The 4,574-nt window shown below is 38.4% G+C and overlaps 1 protein-coding gene across 2 annotated transcripts in view; it reads right to left on the minus strand.

The window, feature by feature from the left end:
- Positions 1 to 4,574, minus strand: part of TBL1XR1 (TBL1X receptor 1) — an 88,896-nt gene that overhangs the window by 82,933 nt on the left and 1,389 nt on the right. The gene's annotated exons all lie outside the window — the stretch shown is intronic.

Below are 4,574 nucleotides of genomic sequence, written 5' to 3' on the forward strand. Positions count from 1 at the left end.
AAAAAAAAAAAAAAAAAAAAAAAGGCACATAGACCAATGGAACAGAGAACCTAGAAATAAAGCCAAATACAGCCAAGTGATCTTCGACAAAGCTAACAGAAACATAAAATGAGGATAGCAGACCCTATTCAAACAAATGGTGCTGGGATAACTGGCACGCCACACACACAAGAATGAAACTGGATCCTCATCTCTCACCTTATACAAAATCAACTCAAGATAGATCAAAGAGTTAAACAGACTTGAAACCATAAAAATTCTAGAAGATAACACTGGAAAAACCCTTCTAGACACTAGCTTGGGCAAAGACTTCATGACCAAGAACCTGAAAGCAAATGCAACAAAAACAAAGAGAAATTAAGACGGAACTTAACTATTAACTAAAAAGCTTCTGCACAGAAGAAGCAATCAGCAGAGTAAACAGACAACCCACAGGCTAGGAGAAAAATCTCCACAATCTATACGTCTGACAAAGGACCAATATCCAGAATCTATAAGGAGCTCAAATCAGCAAGAAAAAAAAATAATCCCCAAAACAGCGGGCTGAGGACACCAATAGACAATTCTCTAAAGCAGGTACACAAATGACCGACAAACATGAAAAAATACTCAGTATCACTAGTGACAAGGGGAATGCAAATGAAAACCACAATGTGATGACACCCTACTCCTGACAAGAACGGCTACAATCAACAATGAAAAAAATAATAGATGTTGGTGTGGACGTGGCAAAAAGGGACCACTTACATCGCTGGTGGGAATGTAAACTAGTACAACCACTATGGAAAACACTATGGAGACTCCTTGAAGAACTAAAACCACCCTCTGATCCAGTAGTCCCACTACTGGGTATCTACCCAGAGGAAAAGAAGTCATTACATGAAAAAGATACTTGCACACGCATGTTTATAGCAGCACAATTTGCAACAGCACAACTGGAACCAGCCCAAAAGCCCATCAGTCAACAAGTGGATAAAGAAATTGTGGTGTATGTATATACACCATGGAAAACTACTCAGGCATAAAAACGAATGGAATAACAGCATTGGTGGCAACCTGGATAGAATTAGAAACCATTATTCTAAGTGAAGTAACTCAGGAATGGAAAACAATAACATTGCATGTTCTCACTCGTAAGTGGCAACTAAGCTATGAGAAGTATGCAAAGGCATAAGAATATACAATGGACTTTGTGGACTCTGGCAAAAGTGTGGGGGGTAGAGAGAGAAAAAGACTACACACTGGGTACAGTGTACACTGCTCTGGTGATGAGTGCATCCAAATCCCAGAAATCACCGCTAACACACTTATCCGTGTAAGCAAACACCACCTAATCCCAAAAAACCTTGAAATAAAAAAGAATTAAAAAATAAAGAAAATATGATATGTACATACAATGGTATTTCATTCTGCCTTTAAAAAAACAAGGAAATAATGTCACAAGCTACAGTACAGATGAACCATGAGGACATTATATTAAATAAAAGCAGCCAATCTCAAAAAGACAAATACTGTACGGTGCTACCTATATGAGGTATCTAGCAAACTCACAGAAACAGAAATACAAGGGTTGTTGCCAGAGGACAGCGACACGGGTGCTGTTTAACAGGTAAATGGTTTCGGTTTTGCAGTGAGCCCAGACCAAACCACTGCACTTCAGCCTGGGGAACAGGGTAAGATCATCTCAAAGCATAAGTAAATAAATAAAAAGTCAAAATAATAACATACACCTGCTGGCCAATGGGCCCTAATAATGCAATATGAGAAAATTACAAAAAGCAGTATGAAACACTGTAAAAAGGAAAGCAGCTATAAATCATGATTTAAGGTGCAATTAGATTTGTTTTATTTTGTTTCTTATTTATTTGAGATGGGGTTCCACTTTTGTTGCCCGGGCTGGAGTGCAATGGCGTGATGTCGGCCCACTATAACCTCTGCCTCCTAGGTTCAAGTGATTCTCCTGTCTCAGCCTCCCAAGTAGCTGGGATTATAGGCGCATGCCACCACACCTGGCTAATTATCGTATTTTTAATAGAGATAGGGTTTCACCATGTTGGCCAGACTGGTCTTGGACTCCTGACCTCAGGTGATCTGCCCTCCTCGGCTTCCCAAAATACTGGGATTACAGGCATGAGCCACTGCACCTGGCCATAAGGTGCAATTAGATTTAAAATTACTTGTGTCTAGGTAAAAGAAGAGCGAAGGCAAAAAAGAATGTTATTGATCCCTCGTATTATTTTAGCAAGAACAATGTTCAGCAAGGGAAAGAAAAATGTTTGAGGAGATGGATATCCCACTTACCCTAACTTGATCACTTCACATTTACACAATATCAAAATATCACATGTACCCTAAAATAGGTACAACTACTGCACATCAATTTTAAAAATTTTAAGAGAAAAAAAGAACACTGTTGAGGGCAGGTAGGCAGGTAGTAGAGGTAACTGTACATAAACCCACTAAACATTCTGGCATTTTCAGAGGAAAAAAAAATATGACGTACTATGTACCACAGGTTCAACCCAGAATACTACCACATTTCTGAGGGTCATGGGAAACCCACCATTTTCAACCAACACCTATAAATTGACTGGCACATCTGTACAAATACTTAGAAATGGCCCAGTGTCCTTAGCTAGGCTATGAGCAAGTTTGCTGTAATCCTGGTCTCCTTCATCTCTAACACACATTAACATACACACATATTCATACACACACGTAAATCTCTATGATGATGGCGTTAACATGATTTCAGGGATTTTCAACAAAACTGACAAACATGTTTGGGATGATCTAATTTAAAATATGGTCTATGAGCAGTTATAAAAACACAGTCTGTGTGAGTAGTACATAAAAATTTTCACTTAAGAATAGGCACTTAGAGACAGGTAGCCGCATGGCACCTGTACTCAGATACCCAACTGGTCTGACGGCCAGGGGAGACGTGCCACAAATACTAAGGCTCTGACAACAAAGAAGGGTAACAGGTTTCAAATGTGAACTTCATTTGAACAAAAACTTCATGTGAACAAAAAGCCAAGAGCAGACACTCCAAATACCAAAGCTGATTTACCATGGATCTGTTTCTTTCATGAGAAACTCTAGTACTCCCTGGGAAACAGCAGATTTCGTGGTTAATGAGTCACCAGAGCAACCTACAGACCCCAGCAAGCGCTTTATAAATTAACGAAAACCATGTCATCCTTTGTGCTAGGTAAAGCTTGGCCTGGGGGGTGGGTATCTTATTTTTTTTAGCATCTCCTATCAACCCCTGAGAGAGAAAAGAGAAAGGAGAAAGGAGGAGACGAAAGGGAAGAGGGCGATGGGGATGCAGAGAGGGAAGGAGAAAAGGGAAAGGAAGAGGTCAACCCTTTTTTCCCCAATAGGAATTCAGAAGAGTTTAGACAGAGAAAATTCTCCTCCTACCAACATACTGAAAAGATTCATCTCTAACAGGAATTATTTCCTAGGAATATTTTCACAAATATCTTACCCACTTATTTTGGTTCTTGTTAACTTTTAATAGTTTTTCTTTCAGTATGATACATCTATCATTTCCCATCAAATTCTATAAACCTCAGTTTCCATACCTAATTTAATGTTTAAAACTAAGTAAAAATAATTAAAACTGTTGCTAATGAGCTACAGAAAATATTTATAAATGTAAGATGTTATTATTTAGTTCTTAAAAAAAAAAAAAAAAAGGAAAAGTTCCTTTCTATTTACTCATTCCCAAAATATATAATTTTGGCAAGAAATTTTTTTTTTAAAGGGAGAATCACTCTGACTTCTAGTTAACAGTGATAGCATCACTTGGCATACAGCTAGAATAATCCTTAAAAATTAAGTCCAATTCCATCATCTAAGTTTTATAAGAGTACCTGCCAAAGGTCAAAGATTCGTAGTATATTCAGGAAATAAAGCAAATGCCACCTCCTACAGAGTCCAGTAGTCCTTCTGCTATGTCATATGATTGCCATTTATATTCTACAGTGAAAGGCTTCCTTAAAATCTTTCTAAATAGATAAGAATAACTGTCCTTAAAATTATTAATTACAACAGATAGAATCCTAGCCATTTAAATGTACACAACTAAAAGTATTAGGATAAATGCAATACATAGAAACAAATCTATTTTAGTGAAATGATGGACGAAAATAAAGTAGCAAAATGCCACTGTTGCATTTTTAACAATACTATTCACAAAATATAGTTCATTTGACAAAACACAGGACCATCACGATATAACAATACTACTTTTCATCCTGATGACTTAACTAAGAGGCTTTTAAAACTACAGAAAACAGAAATCTTAGGCTGGGCATAGTGGCTCACACCTGTAATTCCAGCACTTTGGGAAGCTGAGGTGGGCAGATCACCTGAGGTCAGGGGTTCAAGACCAGCCTGACCCACATGGTGAAACCCTGTCTCTAGTAAAGATGCAAAAAAATTAGCCAGGCATGGTGGCACATGCCTGTAATCCCAGCTACTTGGGAGGCTGAGGCAGGAGAATCACTTGAACCTGGGAGGCGGAGGTTGCAACTGAGCCAACATCGTGCCATTGCACTCCAGCC

This window comes from Cebus imitator, unplaced genomic scaffold (assembly GCF_001604975.1).
Source record: "Cebus imitator isolate Cc_AM_T3 unplaced genomic scaffold, Cebus_imitator-1.0 Scaffold300, whole genome shotgun sequence".
NCBI classification, from domain to species: domain Eukaryota; kingdom Metazoa; phylum Chordata; class Mammalia; order Primates; family Cebidae; genus Cebus; species Cebus imitator.